This window comes from Leiobunum rupestre, chromosome 4 (assembly GCF_980474605.1).
Source record: "Leiobunum rupestre chromosome 4, qqLeiRupe1.1.hap1, whole genome shotgun sequence".
NCBI lineage: Eukaryota > Metazoa > Arthropoda > Arachnida > Opiliones > Sclerosomatidae > Leiobunum > Leiobunum rupestre.
The window spans coordinates 68,788,314-68,807,648 of record NC_143387.1 but is presented as its reverse complement, the minus strand read 5'-3'; the positions used below and the strand labels follow the sequence as shown (position 1 = coordinate 68,807,648).

Below are 19,335 nucleotides of genomic sequence, written 5' to 3'. Positions count from 1 at the left end.
AATTACAACCGCGCTATTAATTATATTGATTCGAGTATTGACATTGTTTGATCGGTTGATTGTCTCTGTATCGGAATAGCGGATCTTGACTAAATGTGCTTAGTGTTCGAACAGCATTAACACGAGCTTATCATTAGTGTGTCGCTGTTTTTCGTTATACGCGTGTTAAAATTTAACGGAGAGCCTTTTCTAGAATAAGCGCTGATTTTTGGTGGACTTTAGACTAATTCCAAAAGTTTATAAAATCTCTCTTACAAGAAAAGCATCCGTCTAGGCTATTAAAATGAAACATGTAAATTCGCAGGCTCAACGCGGATTAAAATTGGAGCCATTTCCCCTCCAAACCGGGCACAAAATTTACAGAGTGTATTACTTCGCCAAATGACGTAAAATGTACAATTTACAGCGCGTAGGTGTTGGGTTCTGATCAGGCAAATATTACCAAACTTTGCTAAGCCCTTTTTCAAAATGCGAGGCCAAAATTACATGATCTTAAAAATATAGTGTTTCTCATTGGGATATCGCTTTCGCTTGAATAATGACCGGGCTTCCACATTTGATATCTAAAATTTCCCGTTTGCGATAATTTAATTAAACGAAAAATCCCCTTTTCCCCTTTTTTGACTTGGAAATTCTCATTTTTTATCCCTCGCTATATTTTGGAACTTTTAATACTAATTTATATAAATATTCATTTTAATTCTGAAAATAATTCCAAATATAAGGTTTTATTTATTACAAAATTACTTACATTTGAATAATTTTGCCCAAATATATAAGTCGCAAATGGGTATTTAAATCATGACATTCATTACTATCAAAATTACCAGCATTTTAGGAACGTATTAAAAATATTTTTAACATATGTGACTCATAATATAACTGCAACAGGCAATGTTATCAGAAAAGCTTAAAATTCCCTATTTTCCCGTGCAAAGAACACTTTTCCCTCATTTTCCCCCGCGAAAGGCCGTTTTCCCTCATTTTCCCCGTTTTCACTCTTAAATTGCATTATTCCCTTTTAGCAGATGATGGCTAGCTAGTTAATTAGATCATTTAACTTTTCCCCAACCTAACCACCGTTTGGGAATAGAACCTCTGTAGCTTCTGTTAGCCGATGAGACTATATATCGACGTTTGAAACAGCTCTTGCTTTCCGGTGAGTCAATAAATCAAACAGACGTCATAACATAAGAACATATTTTCTTTGGTTAAATCACTGAAAATATAAAAGAGGATTAGCGACTATAGGTACTTTGGGCGAACATTTATATTTCATTGAACTAGGCTCAAGTCGTAGCATTACGTAAAGATAATAAATTGGCCGAGATGCTGTTCCTCTTCTATGTTTTCTGATAATTTGTTAATGACGTAATTTTATCCCTAGAGACATTACTTTTTTTGTATGATGTCGATTCAACGTACCTTCAGTTATAGATATCAGTAATTATTGCCACACACTTATGGAAATAATTCTATACTTGTGGTAATAACTGGTGGTTGTGCTTTCGCAATTTTCCGAAGCTGTCCCTTCTAAACGGCCTTATCTATTATTAGCAACAGATTCGCTTTTCATTTATTACTAAACCTGCCACGAGAAGAGCGAGAATTATTCAAACTTGATCAATATTTACATCATCTCTACTGGGAAGCTCAATTTCAACTGTTGCTACGGAAACAACAGAGCAGCCTAGCGTCCTTGAAACTTGAAAAACGAGATCTACTTAAAAGGCGCAATTTTGTTCCATCTATATAGGGAAAAAGTGCTGTGATGCGCCGGGAAAGATACCAAAATTAACAAGGTGGCCAAGCCGTAATATTAGTTTCACATCGACCCGAAGGGCCACAATGGGCATCGCTATCGAGAAAATTTTATACCTCATGAATTGACATCATTTACAGCGGTTTCCAAGAAATAAATTTCCCAAATATAAGGGCCCCCGAGGGCCCCAATGGGTATATCGAGATAAAATTTAATCACCAAGCTGAATTGTTTTACATACCTGGTTTTAGAAATGAGGTAGCGAAACGCGAACGCATTAATTGTCATCATTTTTTTCTCAAACCGAATTTTTTGAGATACGTGGTTTTGGAAATAAGATAGCAACGGTGACCTATGCCACCGCAACTAACTCGCGAGCCATCGCCAGCGCCTCCGAACCTGTAAAGAGGTGCAGTCATTTATATTTAAAGGCGTACTTATGTATATATGATAGAGTCGCAGAATATATTGAACATTTTTTTTCAAACCATTGTACGGCTGAAAAATCGGTTCAACATTATCGACAGGGACGATATTTTTCGTACTTCTGGCAATGCTGCCCTCTATAGCGATTTTGCGCAAGCGCATTAAGAAGCCAACGGAGATAAGAGGAGTACCAACAGAGAACAGAGAGAGTTCGGAAACAAAACTAATTATCTCTCTTTGGCCGAGAGCGTTAGCCGGTGATCCAAATCCGCTATGTCCATTTTCAATAAAATAAAATTCACTCGGCGCTAGCGCCATCTCTAATGCTGTCGCGGCATTAGACTATTATTACTACTATTACTACTGCTACAACAACAACAACTACTACTACATTTCGGCCATAGCAATAGTGCCACTCGATATATATATATATCGATGTGGAACTAAAAAGCATCAAAGAGCCCTTCAGCTTCGCCTTATTTTTTGTTTGGTTTTTGTGCCTTTGGCGTTATTTTGAAACTCTCGCTAGAGAGTAAGTATCAACAGGCTCGATCTGCCTGAAAGTCGAGCTAAGATATCAGCTGCCATTCTTAAGAAAGATTTCGATATCCTAACAACTTTCTTGTGTTAAGTTAGAAGAAACCACCTATGGACTATGAGAAGGATGATAAAATACGCGAAAAAGTAGATAAGTCCATAATTAAAAGGGATAATATAGCTAAATCCTAAACAAATTTAAAGAAAATTAAAAACTTACTAATAACTCGTACCGATAGGTCTTCGAGCAACGCGAAACTCGGATCAAATTTTATTTATTTTTAATTTAGTTTATTACTCGAAGATCTATTTAGATCTATAGAAGTAAAAAATATCAAATAGATCTTCGAGTAATAAACTAAATTAAAAATAAATAAAATTTGATCCGAGTTTCGCGTTGCTCGAAGACCTATCGGTACGAGTTATTAGTAAGTTTTTAATTTTCTTCAAATTTGTTTAGGATTTAGCTATATTATCCCTTTTAATTATGGACTTATCTACTTTTTCGCGTATTTTATCATCCTTCTCATAGTCCATAGGTGGTTTCTTCTAACTTAACTTATCGTATATACTATTCTCCACCACACTCCCCCCTTTTCGGCTTTCCGTTGCTATACGCAACGCGTTTTGAAATTTTTAATGTTTAGGCTTAGTTTTTCTTTTCGATTTGATAGTCGCCAGCCAGATTTCCCGCACGGTACTGATGAGTTCCAAATAGAACGAAACCGGTCTACCGTTGGAATTTCTGGCTATTTTATTTATTTTTAATTTAGTTTATTACTCGAAGATCTATTTGATCCGAGTTTCGCGTTGCTCGAAGACCTATCGGTACGAGTTATTAGTAAGTTTGTTAATTTCTTCAAATTTGTTTAGGATTTAGCTATATTATCCCTTTTAATTATGGACTTATCTACTTTTTCGCGTATTTTAACAACTTTCTTGGACAGTCTCGAAAAATAGAGTGGTATATTAGCAAAAACAGAGACAGTTCGATAAGCTAAATTCGGGAAAGAAAGGGTTGTCACTAAGGGCGTTGTCACCGGCGCCGTAACTCGCGGTGTCACCATGCACCCTTGACCGTACTTACCAGCAGAGCCGTTTTAACCTTTCCCTAGGTTCTAATTTACCAACTTTTCGGACCTTCGTAGGCCCTATTATACGGAATCGTAGGCCCTAATGTCTACTAAAATTTTCGTAGGCCCTAGGCCCTTTGCCTAGTCTACCTTATGGATAAGGCGGCCCTGCTTACCAGACTATAAAGGGACATAAGTCGTTTGCTACTAATGTTTCTTGAAATTTGTAATTAATAACTTTCAGACTGAATAAAATAGTACTAATATAGCTCTATACTCAGTTGCAGGTTAAGAAAGGCAAAATATCTGAAATACGCCCTCGGTTCTAGGCACGTTAGATTTACTATTTTAGACAATAGTTTATACTTGGGCATAATACTATCTGTTTTAGTTATGTTCTCAAGCATTTCTTGAGCCACGGTCACAATATAGCTTAAAAGCCAATTTAGGTCGGTTTGAATGTCAGTTTTGACAATACTTCTTGGTTCACACGTGCGAAATCGCTTCAGCCCGGTTCGCCTATAGCCAAGGCTTAACGTCATTTCATATTATGACCAGAATTTTGAAAATACTAAAATGTATCCCTATACATACAGTAATAATATTTGACATTATTTAGAATATTAGTCCCATTATTTTTGAAAATACGAGCAATTTTCTTCCCCACCTTGTCGTTTTGAAAGCGATTATAAGCGAACCGACTTGGACGAGTTGCTTCCCTAACCAACAAGAAGCGATGTCTCACGCTGGTTTTGAAAACTAGTTATCTTAAACGAAGCGATTTTAGGAGTAAGTGTGAGCCTGGCTTAAATGTTACAGGTGGACGCGAGTAGTCGCTAAAATGTTACGTCACAAATAATGTAATTCTTTTAGAGGAACCTAAATTATAATTAATTTAAGGTACACTAGATTTGTAATACTTGTTTTTCTCATTTATAATAGTATGATCAATTTTCTAGAGGAAGAACAATAAATAAATCGGCTTAGTTGCTGAATAAAATTCATAATTTTAAGATTCATGGTGCTATTGTAATTTAGGTATTTGTAACGTAATTTTGGGGGTGGGTGATCTTAAAAAATATCACTCTTCGTTACGACGGGAAAAGGAAGTTGAAAAATTCGATTTTGTGCGTTACGTAATTTCGGTACCTGAGACCAAATGTCAAGCGAGCCTAAAAACAGAAATTTGAGAAAAATGGAAATATATTAAAAAATTAGGTTAAATTAATGTTAAAATAAATTAATAAGTCAGTGTAATGTAAAAATACTTTAGGATTCTCATTTCGAATTTATTTTAAAAGTCACACAGCGGCCCCAAATGAAAAATATAAATTTATGATGGCGAGGGTAACACCGCGACACTACAGAAAACCGGAATATTTGGCTCCTGAATTGGAGATAAATATATTTATATATCTCTCCAATACATCGCTTCATTGGATCTTTTCTCTTTTACGACTTTCGGCAAATAAAGGAAAAGGTTACTTTTTACGAGTCCGGCTTATCTGGATTGTACGGACCTTAATTAAATTCCACATTATTTATTACTCTGATAACCCTTATTACGAGTTTGTGGGCTTATATTTCTTCACATCTACGATAACGGTTAACATCCAAAATGGTCATGTCAAAAATACTCGACATTTTAGTCCGTAGAGCTGTACGAATGATAGCAATGTTGACCGAAAATGTATTTATTTCTGTTTGGGAGAATGACAATGCTGAGGCGACTTTCATCGTCGCTTCCAATCTCCCTCATGCTCGAATAGTAAGCTCCGCCCCCTTCAAATTTCCCCGGTATCTCATTGGTTCTCTCAATCTGACGTCTTCCGACGCGATTGGAGCACACGCCGGTGACGTTTTTCCTTCCCCCTACACGTGTTGACAGAAAATTAGGCCACGATTCCCGCGGGTCGTCGTAACAAAGCCATTCTCCCTAACTACAAATAAATACATTCTTGGTTTGACCTAGGAGCCACAAACACAGCACCTCACGCAAGGAGAACGCAACCCGTCAAAAGTCGTGGATTTTCTCGCGTACATTTTTCATGGGTTAGACGCTTTAATAGCGCCTGCTGCCGTCGGAAGGGGAAAATTCGGAAATTGTCTTCCCCCCCACCCGTAAAACGTTCAGCGTAATGGCTCATCCAATTAAATTTGTACACAACACTGCGTTAGTATGTTTAAAGGCTATAGCTGCGTTCTACTTGTGTTTGTTGCTCCTAGGTTCAGTGACGGCGATCCCGTGGGGGCTCTGGGGCTCGAACCCCCACAGGGAAAAACTAACGAGGGCAGAGCCCCCACAGAAATTAAATTGGGGAAAAATAGCAACCAGGGTAAAATTTATAATCTCACTGCCTTTATTTGGGTCCGAATTCAGTCTTTTGACAGAAGTTATTTTGAGATTGCAGATACGAGTAGCATTAAGATGATGTAACCGTAAAATTTATTTCGATAGATTCGTTCAAACAGAAAATCGCCCCGTCGTGTACCCTATTTTACCTAAAATACCTTGTGGCCAAGAAGGGCTTAATTATCTAGACATATACACAGATATTTTTCTAAAGATATCGACTTAACTTTTATTATCAATGTAATCCATGCCGGATGAGATATTATAAAGAACACTTTTAAAAATATATAGAAATTTAGAGCTGTACATTTTCTTGCTTCAGATTTAAGTATATGCATTTTTGGATGAAAAAATAATGGCCCGGGCCCCCACAGAAATATTTTCCGATCGCCGCCTCTGCCTAGGTTTGACAAACTGAACGCAAAATTTGGCCAAAGTAAGCGTTAGTTTTCATTCTGAAAGGTTTTAAATTTCGCTAGGCCTCGGCTTCAAATTTTTAACAAGAGAGCAGCTATATGAGGGTTTTCTCGAAATTGGCTTTTCCATAAAATATTTCTACGTCACCCACCACCTATTTCGCTAAAACTAAACAATAAGTTGGCTGTACTTTTTGCATTTTCGGGTAAGATTTCCCCAAACATTTTACTCGGAGCTCGGGTTAGGCTTGGTGACTTTAGAGTTCAAACTGATTTAATTTCTTTTCGATACTAATTAAACGAATTATTATTGCAATACTCAAACTCAACTCTGTGAAAGTATTGTTAATTCTTAAATATTTATTAGTAGTATTTTAAGATAAACAACAATCTTTACCTGATACGCTACTGTGGCTGTCAATGAAATGTTAAGCCTTAGTTCACAAGGCTATAAACTCTATAACACTAAAACATCATCGAAACGGTACTAAATTTTCATATTTTTAATATTTATACCCTCTCCTTTTATGACTAGTTAAGTAAACGTAATACGTTTATACTTTAAACATTTGATATAACAAATTTAACAATATAACTTGGATTCATTGTAATCCGCCGTGTTTTGTTAATACTCGGTAGCAGACGACATACCGAGCTCCAGAGTCGAGCGATTGGTAAAAACAATGAGTAATAATACTCCGCGCCCGCGGAGTATATTTAGAGCTCATCTTTTCCCCCCATTTCCACCTCTGCTGCGCGTATATTGGCAGATTACTGCAATAAATAAATAATACATAATAATAATAATACATTTTAAAATTTTTATCTTAAATGCGTATGGAAGAAAATAAATATAAATATGGATACCTTTGTGGGCAAAATTGGATCAAAGATTTGGTGTTAAAAATTGGAGGAGCAGTGGACTGTGATTTGAAAGGCGGAATGACGTCATTCTGTTGTTCACAGGAATATTTTTTAATACTTTAAATGAATTTGACATATTAATCAACAATAAAAATAATATATGTCCCTTTAAGGCTGCACATTTAACGAGCTCTAAACTGTTTTTTCAGTTCGAAGAACTGTTTTTGTTATAATATATATATCGTTGATCTAAATCATCCTGGCAAAAACAGTTTTCCTTCCCTCTCTTAACGTAACGAACATTTTATGGAAAGGTCTATTGTTCCGGTTGGTGCTACTTCGATATTGTTCTGAAAGCACTGTCAGCAAAGGCTGTACTGGAAGCTTTACCAAAGACGTGCCGTACGTATCACGTTATGTAACAATTTAGCAAGGTATTTACATAAATCGATAATTATTTGTTCCATAGTGAGTGGCAGCTAGTCGAATTGCTGATAGCTATACGTTTAATTGACGTCAAATTCAGGCCAATAGGCACCTTAAAAACTCTGATTACGAGGCAAAGATTGTGCATTAGTCATAATGACTTCCACCAAAAACGCGTGATCATACTCGAAATTTTAATGTAAATTTAAAAAAATTATTAAAAATATTTCCCACGACTAATGAAATTCTAGAAATGGTTTCAGTAATAAATGAACCCGCCCACGATACGAAACTGTCACGCTCAGATGAAACATACTTTTATGCCAGGGGCGCGGTACATAATCCAACGCGGATCCCTACCTCGATAGCCTAAAAAGCCATTAAATTTGGGTTCTGGCAGGAATCTATTTAACCCATGAATATTCAACTCTATCATTAGCCACAGTATACTCCGAGAGAACGTGGGGCGGAGCCTATTGTCGCGCCACACGAGTGATTTACTTTTTTAAGCCAATAAGAACGAATTCGGAAATATAGCGCCATCTGGCTTAATATCCGTCAACTAAATATGAAATAGCAGACGGCTTATGAATTTCTATGTTTTTCGGTTGAGCTTTCAGCTGTTGCGCAGAGATAATTTTGAAAGAACAGACAGCTTTCATATATTCAATTTAAAAGTCAGTCGGTAGGCGGCGATACTTAATGATTTCTTACGGATGGTTCGCGTTATTTTGTTAAAAATAAAGTTTACAGTTATAAATATTTCAAGAATAAAAATACAAAATGAAGGAATGTAACTCCGATCTTTTGGAAGCGATTCTATCGAGTGCCTGTGAGGGTTTTAACAAATTAAACATAGTAACTACATCTGAAAGGCTAAGCCTCGGTGATTCTTTTCGAAGAAAACCTGAGTCAGTGTTTGTTTTATTATTATTATTAAATAATAAATGATCTGTTATAATTTTTTATAATAATAACTATACTAATAGATTCATGATAAATACTGGAAAAAGAAAACCTAACCATAAAGCGCCATTTTAATAACTAACGCTTCGACTGATTATAAACAGGCTCGGACTGATTCCTTGGGGGGACCTCGGCTATAGAGTTTAAAGAGGGGCCCCCTTACGGGGCGGTGTGGGGGTATGGAAGAAAAATTTAAATGGTTATTTATAGGACAACATATAACGTTTAAAATGTACTAGATTCTACGTGCACATTAATTTGAAACGTCAAACGCGTCTAAAGGACCTTTAGGAAAAATTTATTATAAGCAATTTGGGGCCCTCGGCGATCACCGACCAGCCGACGTGGCCAGTCCGGGCCTGCTTATGAATAACATCCGAGTTCTACTTCGACTACGTCACTATAAATTGGCTCCGCCCCACGCGTCGCCGGAGGTGACCTAGGGTATTCCAGTTGAATATTGATGGCTTAAATAGGTTCTGGCTAAGACGCGAAAGGCAATCTTCTTTTTCGTACACGGAACTTAATTAAAATCGTACCCAGACCTACAATGCGTATAAGCCGGATGAGTTATGGAAAAAAAATGTTCACCGAAGGGACTCTTCCAAGTTTCGTTAGTTTTAGACTATCGAATTTTTGGCGTTTTTTCCCCACTATAGGAACGGTTAGTGCACTTGACATAAATCTCGAATAAGTGGCGTTCGCCGTCAAAGAGTTTTTCGGCACACTTTATATACGTTAAGCAAAAGACTATGGCCCTCAAAATTCGACCGCTTTCGCTTTTTCTCGATGAAAACGCTCCGCATCTGTTGCCATAAAAAAGGACCCCCAGTTTCCCGAAAAGACGTTTAAGGAAAGTGTATAAAAATGGCTAAAAAATCTTTAAAAAATGTGAACTAAATGGAAATTTAAGTTAAGTCTTTCGTTCTCGCAAACTAAAATGAAACCAATATAAAGAGTATACGGTCTATTTTCACTCGTCAACTATACGCTTCCGCGGCGAGCGTCAACTTCGAAAAGCTACATCGGGCATAAAGCCGCTTCAAACTTCGACTTTATGGAAAAAAAAAACTAGACTTGAGTTTGAAGTTTATCCGTTTTAGTAGGCAGAATGGCTGTCAGGTTACGTTGACGGGTGATAAATTAGATATAACGCGTTTTTGCTCTCCAATTTCAAATGAAGTGCCTTTGGCATCGAAGCGAGGTTTTTTTATAATAATCAATTTAACGTTCCGATTTGATAATAGATAATAGAGAGGTTAAGCAAGCACCAGAAAATGGCAAGAAAACGTGTAGGAAGAACAAGAAGAAGAAAATAAGCATGACCTATCCTTCATAAAACGTTTTTTTGATTATCATTACCTAAAAAATCCGGGTAGATATTCCGATTCGAGTGAAATCAGTTTCGAAACTATTCCGATTCGAGTGTGTTCAGTTTCAAGTCTGTTCCAGTAGCGCACATTGAGCTTTCGAGACTAGTCAGTTTCGACGCTAATCAGTTTAATGGTTATTCATGTTCGAGACTATTCAGATTCGAGACTAGTACACTTTGTACAATATTTCGGTGTTATTCATATTCGAGACTAATAATTTTCGAGATTATTCAGCGGCCCCGGATTGCTTACCTGTTCGTTTTGCGGCGTGTGTGTGAACTTCATATTCAGGTCGAGAGGTTTATAGAATCTGTAAACCTTCATGAAAGGACTAAACTAAAAACTGAAATAGCAAACAATATTAGAGATATATTGAGAAAGTAGATGTTTCTACATTAGGGTCTATACAGGGATAACTATTAAGTAAACAAGGTTACCAAAGTAAAGTTTTACGTAAATATCGCGTTTCTAGGGTTTAAGAAAAACGAGGGATAGTTTGGTCTGAAAAGGAAAATTTTAACACCCTGAAAGGGAAATTTAATTTTCGCAAATTGGTGTTACTGAAAACCAGTGAAAATGCATTTTTAAGCTCAAATTTCAAAATGAGTACCTTCAATTACGAAACGAGGGTTTGTAATCGTCAGTTTTATACTTCAATTCGATAATACATCATTAATTCTTCTATAAGTAAGCTTTATTTTTTACTTTTTTTTGCGTTTTGATTTTCCATAGGCCTTGGCCGAAAGGGAAAATTAATCGCAGGAGATTCCTCGCCGTCGTTACACGTAACGCCAAGTTCGTTCGCGAGAACTTCATAATCCAATCGATATTTTTTTCATATATTATTTTCTTTTAAACGCTGGATAATATCGAGCTTTTCTTGACTGTTGATTTTGGATGAAAACACCGCGTCGATTCCATTGATAGAATAACAATCGTACGTCTGGTAGCCCTGAAATTCTCGCCATTTAGTTGAAATGGTATCCGCAGATTTTACTAGTAGGTGAAGAAATCCAGTTTTGTAAATTTACTTTTGAAATCATGAGGAGCTGATTGAATTCTACTAATCCATTATTATTTCAAAGTATAAGCGAATATATTTTTTCTTAATTACCTGTTTAGTCTCTCCATCATGTTTATAAATCGTAAAATGTATCTAAACTTATTAAGCCTTTCTTAAAAACGTAGCAGACGATTTAAACGGTCTGAGCTAAGCAGACAGAAATCGCGAAAATGTTGATACCTACAATACCTAGCGAATGCCCAGTAGATGTCGTATTTCAGATGATAAAGAACAATTTTTTATTTCGCGAGTAGAATGGAGTATTGGTAGGCGTATTTTATCGCGTCAGTGTGCTTTAACCTGTTGTTTGGAGCCGTCGCGTTCGATGTATCTTCGATATCAATCAATATAACACGGGCGGCTGCTTAAAAGCATCTATTCTTTCTGTCAAAAAAGGGACATTCTCCGGCGCTCTTTACAAATATGGGGGCAAAGGCTGCGGGTTGCGAGGCCGAGGAAAACAACTTCCAGAGATGTCCAATATTTTTCATCCACCATTTACCCCGGAGTAAGAAAAAAAACCTTAGAAAAAATAGTCCACATTGCGGTCAAGGGAAAGTGGTCTCTTCTCAGAGTAGTTGGTCAGACTTTCAATTTTGTTTGCCGTCATGGTCTCTCGGAGAACTTGAATAGGTACACGCGACCGGCGAAGGAAGGGGAAGTTACTGGTAGTCGAATAAAGTGGTCCGGATGGGCTTGTAAGTGGGCGGACGCGAACAGAACTTGGGCTAAAAACTTTTTCGGGAACGTGCTCAACGTTTGGAAATCAACCATTTCCCATCTAGAGGCGACTCTTCAGTGTCTTTTACCACCGATACACATCCCGCGAAATAAGAATATCCTCTCGCGGGGGTAACGCCATTAAAGGCCAATTTTTAGGTATTCAAAGTTTTACTAGATGGCGCCAAACACGGAATTTTTAAATTATCTAAAAACGTCGACAAATATTTTTTCGTGTTTTTTTTTCAGAATTTTTCCTAAGTTTTATAGTTATTACGTAACATAATAGTCTTAAAAGTTGCTTCTTTAATACATTGTATTTATTCCCTTCCCGCATAACGGTATTCAAATTTAACTTTTCAAAGTTTATTTTCCTACGGGCGATTTGTAAATCGGTTTACTATTCCATAGACGTTTGAATTGATTTGTATAGCAGGTAAACAAATATTTAGGGGCAGTAGTCGTCTAAACAAACCAAATGTTTTAGTTTCATTTATTTTGAGTTGAAATAGCTTAGATGATGGCAAAATGAAAACGCTAGTAATCCCATTGGAGGAACGCTAAGGCTGTTTTAACTATGGCGATCCATCAAACTTCAATGCACATTCATCCAGTACTCGTACCTAAAAATACACAGAAAAATAAAACTAACATGGAAAAATCCTATATTTATTGATATTAAATAAAAATACTGTTGGATTTTTGACAAATCCACAAATCCAAGAGAAAAATTCACAAATCCATAAAATCCAAGAGAAAAATTCACAAATCCATAAAATCCAAGAGAAAAATTCACAAATCCATAAAATCCAAGAGAAAAATTAACAAATCCATAAAATCCAAGAGAAAAATTCACAAATCCATAAAATACAAGAGAAAAATTCACAAATCCAGTTGAATAATTAAAAAATCCGCAAATTCAAGTAAAAATTTCCTGGTGTTATATATTATTACTGAGAAACAGCATTGCCAAGCTAAAATCTAGAAACTAAAGAACCGAAAGCGGTTGATTTTAATTATTTTATTTTTACCCTAACGAACTTGTATGATCAATTCATAAATTTCAGAGGTCATAGTTACATAAATTTATAATTGAAAGCAAAACGTTTCAACGGGAGACGTAGCACCAAAATAAACCTCGGGACATAAATGTGAAATTTGTTGATCCACATATAGACACGAGACTAAGTGGTATTACAATTACGAAAGCGTTACGGGCATTTATTTCAAAGCTTAGCAATTTAAGTTAACGTATGGTAACAAACAATTTTATGTTTGATTTATGTTGCGCTCTATCGTATTCTTCTTCTATAATAGTGATCGATTATAACATACATGTACGTAACATAATTACAAGAATTGCTTTGTATAACATTTACATGAACCTAGTGGATCGTGAATGGAAAATGCTTATGTTCCTTTAATGTTCGTACGGAGTCAAAATTAAGTCGGGGTCGGGGTTAAGCTATCCCCAAAAAAAATATTTTGGATCAGGTAAGGCTACCGCCGAAAAAAATAATACTGGCTTATTTATAAATAAAAAACCAATTAATTTCGTGGAAGATGGTTTATAGTAAAAAATGATACTATAAAAAATTCTATAGTATTTATAAATTTATATAATAAGCTTTTTTCCAAATCCAAAGTTCAAACTTCAAACATAAATTCCCGAAAATTAACCCCGAAACATAACACTCCCGACTTCATTTTTTATCTTCGGTACCGGGGTCGGGGTCGGGGGAAAATGTCGGGGCTTTTCGGGGTCGGGCCCCCGTACGAAAACTATGTTCCTTGTGCTATTTAAAACGTTAACATGGAAACCAAATTCTTGGGATCGCAAGGCGCGAGCTAATCTATTGCCAAAGCCAGAAAATCCGCTTAACTAATTTCCGTTTCCCATCTATAAAATGGATGACCCAATTCGCCAGTTTCAATAATGTAAAGGTATTTCCAAATACCGCAAGTGGAGCCAGCTTCAATAGTTTTGACGCGTGCTTCGATTTTCTCGCAATTAGCCAGGATGATACTTTTGCGCGAGACTAATTTTAATCAGTGGAAGTTTTTTAAACCGATAGATGCCGGTAATGTTATTGAAACTGGCAAATTTCGTCACTAGTGACTTATCTAACGAAACAACGTTTCTGGCATACTTATGAGTGATTATGTTACGTATGGTTATTAGGCACTACGATCACTTTATTGAGGGGCTTTGAGATTCTTTTGACTAATTTTAAAAGGCCCAGCAATTTAGTCGCGTTTTGAAAGGTAATAATAATATTCAGCTAGGCTAATTTCTCAAGGCACCACAATAGGCCTAAGTCATCAAGCGACTTTTAAAGCCTTTAATTCAGGTGGCCGGGTTGCAATGCGTAGGAGGGTGGTGACAAGCCCTGCAAGCCACGCGAGCCAACAGCTCCCTACACTAACTATTACAGTTGTTTCGGCTATTCTGTGGTTTTCATTTCATTATTATATATCACATCAGTGTGTCAGTTCTCTATCTTGCACGTGTTAAGGTAATAATAATAATAATAATAATCAGCTAGGCTAATACCCAAGGCACCACCTTAGGCCTAAGTCATCAAGCGACTTTTGAAGCCATTAATTCAGGTGGCCGGGTTATACTGCGTAGGAGGGTGGTGGCAAGCCCTGCATGCCACGAGACCGAGCCAACAACTCCCTACACTCACTATTACCGTTAACCTCGACAAGTTTTTATGGAAGGGGAAACCGAAGAACTCGGGGGAAAACCCCTTAAACCAGTGGGGAGAGAACTTGCAAACTCAACGCGGAAGGAGTTGTTCCGAGGTTTCACTGATAACTATTTCTAGAATGACCACATAATTCCAGTGCACTTTAGGCTTGTCAAGTCTCGTGCAGGAACAGTGAAAATATACGTTTTAAGTTTTGTATTTCTCACGCTAGTGGCGCTTATCTTTTTGGGTATCCTTTTTTGGGTCACTTTCATACATACTTATTGGGAATTATTACGACTAACTGTCACACTTATAGAAGTATTTATCGACTCATGTTATTACCAACAAAATGAATAGGTTTTAACATAAGTGTACATCGTTACATAAGTGTGATAAGTGTGAAACTTCCTATTCTTCACATGCAAAAGTTTTACTGCGAGCTATTCACAAGACAGACTGCACACGTATACTTTGACAGCGCCTCGCTAGGGGGAGATTTTCTTCTTGTGATGACGTCACTGCGTTACTAGCTCTCAGTAAAATATTCCCCAAAGTGACACACTTATGAAAAATATTATAGACTTAAGGTTTTAATTAGGTCACGGGAGCGTCTCAGGGAAACGGCGAATCTACTAGACAGCGGACATTTTTTTAACAGTAAGTTTAATTAGAATGTTCGAATGGAGACATCATACGGGATATAACGAATACCTTAAGATGTACAATCAGAATAACGTATTCACAATAAGTATGACACTTCCTATTGTTTCAATGCAAATTGTCTGATCGTACTTTTTTTCGACACTGACCTTTGCCTCCGTTATTATAAAGGCCCGAGCGCGTGAAATTGCTTCACTTTATTTCTGGCATTTTGGCTCGCCAATTCTGGTCACTTGGTTCTCTGGACTCTGGACCACGTTTGCCTAGGCAACGGCAAGGTTTTCTACAGTCAAGAGTCACCAAAATTTGGCGTTGTAAACCTTTGTATTATAACAAATTTTGGATGTAATTTTCGATTTAATTAGCTTTTTTTAATTCCCAGAATATTCATTAAATCATTTAAATGCTCAAAATGTTCATAAGGAACTTCATGAAAACTTCCAGATCAGAGAGTCGCCTCTCGTGAATGAGAAACAAAGAAACAGCAAAAAAATCAGTTAATGAAAATTTAGGGCTTGGAATCGATTTTGTAAACAATTGGAAAAATACCTCTTTTAATACCCCCATTTATTTTATTATCATTAATTATTTTTTAATTGTCACGACACATTTCTTATTGTATTTAAACCCCCATAGCCGTAAATCGAGTTCCACTCTTGACAATGGTACCATGAAGGTTACCGGAACCTGGGTCATTTTTTTATCAATAAACCTTTAATAGACCTTTCTATAAATTCCTGGCTAAACAGGCCAAACAGTTTCTCAAAGACAACATAGCGCTACTTCAGTAGGACTTAATTATTCCTTGGTTTAAAATTTTACTTATGCTCCTTCCTATTTGATTGGTATTTTCTGATGCGTCACCCATAAAGTTGATTTTTAAAATAAAGCTAAGGTAGCCTACGTTAAGATAGTATATTTCAAAATATAGTAAGTCCATAACTGAACTATTTACAAAATTAATGACATATAGTTAATTATCTATTTATAATCGTATAAATTAAATTTTGTGACCATGGTCTCGATGTATAAACTAAAATTAAAATCAACGACGGATACTTCATGGTTGTATGAAGTATCCGTCGTTGATTTTAATTTTAGTTTAACTATTTATAATGGTTTTTATAAAATTATAACCGTTAAATGAGTAAGATTTTGATCAAATCTCCATTATTTATCCAGACAACTAGCACCCTCTCTGCAACTAGGTTGGCAGGTTTGCCAGATAATACTTTCTTGAGCCTCCCTGGTTCATGGAAAATCGGGTCAAACGTTCTTCCTCCCTATACACAAAAGTAAATAAGCACATAAGTAGTATTTTATAGAATGGTCTATTGTGCACCAGACCATTACGTTGTGTCCTTATATTATAAAATTATCATTTTGCGCAAGTTTAAGCTAATTTCAAAATTATTACAAGTCATCGCGTCCAGGCCGGCCCTGGGCTAAATTATTTCTTAAAGCCTTTACATCCCCAACGGTCAGCCTTTGTATGTCCGTTGTCTAAATTCAACTACACAATAATCAAACCAAAACTTTTAATTTCAAAAGTATAACATAGGCCTACTGAAAATAAGATTTTTATTGACAGTGTTAAAATTACTTTAGACGTAACTAAAAGACACATAATATTAAATGAGCATAAATAATATTTAACCAACTAAACCCTTATCCCTAGAGTAGAGGCTGTATGGCTGGAGTTTCTGCTGGCCCTGGGTTCTGATCGCGTCGTTAAAATATAGCCCTCCTAGTTGGGAAACGTGCCAGGGGATTCCTAATAACGTAGGTCGATCTCTGACTTGAATTTGTAGAATATTATAGTTCTTGGTAGTAATATATTTAGCCTTGAGCATATTTTGACCCTAGGCAGGTTTGTGCTGAGAACTAAACCTTGATTGAGCAATCAGATCGATGATAATTTTTGGTAGTTAACATACTTATTACTATTAATATATTCTTCTACCCCGTTTTCGTATTACGATGTCTTGATGTAGAAAATAGGAAATTTTCAAAATACCTTGAAGGACTACGGAATCATTTGAAGTGTCATCTCCTCGTGATAGCAGATGCGACCAATCAAATTCGGGAAATTACTGAGATTCAAACGATACTGTGTCCATTTAAGACGGCTCAAGGCGTATGCTTAGACGAAACACTACTTCAGCTACTAAGGACCAGCATCTTTAGGTTATCTTTGTTGGTAGGTAGAATGACTACCAAGTTACGTTGATGGCGATAGCTACCAGTGATAACGCGTCTCTAATCTCAAATTTGAAAAAAAAAGTAACATCAAAAACGAAGCTAGTATTTTTAATAGTCGTATTTAAGTTCCGATTGAATAATTGGTAATAGACGCTAGCATAAATTCTATTTATGTCTTATTCAACTTGTTAAAACGTTCCACGCGCGTCTTGATATTTTAGCGTAAACGGGCTCGAGCGATTTTGCGCGTGCTCCATGAAATAAAAAAAAATGCGCGAGCCTTTTACGCTGAAATATTAAAGAGCGCGTGGAACATTTTAACAAGTTGAATAAGACATGAATAATTTGTGCTAGCGCCTATTCTGAAATATAATATCGAAAAATACGTATAAAAAAGAGTAATTATTTGGGCACGTGCTCTTGATATAATAGTAGATTGTGGCTCGCGCGATTTAAAAAAAAAAGTGCCTAAATACAATAACCATACGACAGAAAGTAATAAAATCATGTGACCACCGATCTTTTTCGGAATCACCTGTAAAGCGCTTTCGTTTGATACGTTTTTTAAAACGTCACAGCTGTAGTGTTCACCGTGGCCACGATGACTGTTGCAGGTTGTTCTCAACAGGCGAATAACATTGGTGACGTCATGAGTTTCAAATTGAAAGCACTCTATTGATAATTATTTCTCCGAAGTAGGCGTCCGTTTTCATGATGAAAGCGATTTAATTTTCAATAGGCCTTGGTCTCCAGAAAAGTTTAGCTTTCGAAGGAGATTCCTCCACATCTTTATCTCGAAGCGCCGAGTTCGCTCGTAGATAATATTTCAGATGTCAACGAGGTTTAAAGGGCTTTTAAAAATGGCAATAGAAGTCAATAAAAGGGAGGAAATTGAGACGCGAAAAGGCGGACATTGAAAGCTTCCGCGATAAACGCGAGCGTAGACGTAAACTCGAGTCAATCATTTTAAGTGTCTTTTTTTGTTTTTGCGTCTTCCATGTCGAAAGCCGCAAATGAGCGCGATGGGGAATATTTGGACACGTGTCTCGAGGAATTCCCCGAAGTCTAAACACAGCCGCAGCGGCGTAAACGGAAATTATACATCGTAAAGAGAAACAGCGAGATATTAAAAAAACACAAGCGTACAAGAGGCGCAAAATAAGCCATCGACTTAGGCGAGAAAATTGCGCTCTATTTCGGTCACTTTACCAAGGCTTTAACCTTTATTACAGCGCCATCTAGACGCACGCGTGGAATAACATTCCGAGAGCATCATCACATCACAAAAAAAATGAAAAATAAAAAGAGGAGGTATGAGAGAGGATCAACTCCCTCTAAGTAGGCTAACCGAACCTTTTTTCGGCACTGATACTCTCTTCAAGCTGTGACTTGGACTCGCGACTTACCGTTTTGGATGACTACTTTTCGATAAAAATTTAAGACTAATATCGGAGAGCACGTTCTGGAGTCGCGAGGGGCTTTGGCTTTGTTTCGAAGCCCGCGTGCGAATCACGCGTGATAAAAAACCATGAGCTCGTGGCGCCGAGAAAAACTTTTTTAATTTTTATCATTTTAGCCTAATGTTCCGCCTATCTATCGGAAACCAGATATATTTCGGCTTAGCGGAAGTCTCGCATATTTTGGACACTAGAGGGCTCTGTGCTGAGAAAACATCTTGATTACGCAATAACTATAAAAATCAGTTTGGTTGTAAATCTCGTTAATTGTCATACTCATTGTTATTGTGTTACTTATGCTTAATTTACTTTTCGGTGCGCCGCCGACACCACCGCCGATA

The 19,335-nt window shown here is 36.8% G+C and overlaps 1 protein-coding gene across 1 annotated transcript in view; it reads left to right on the top strand.

The window, feature by feature from the left end:
* LOC149948838 (neuropeptide F receptor-like) overlaps positions 1-19,335 on the top strand; it is a 34,023-nt gene that overhangs the window by 240 nt on the left and 14,448 nt on the right. The window lies entirely within an intron of this gene.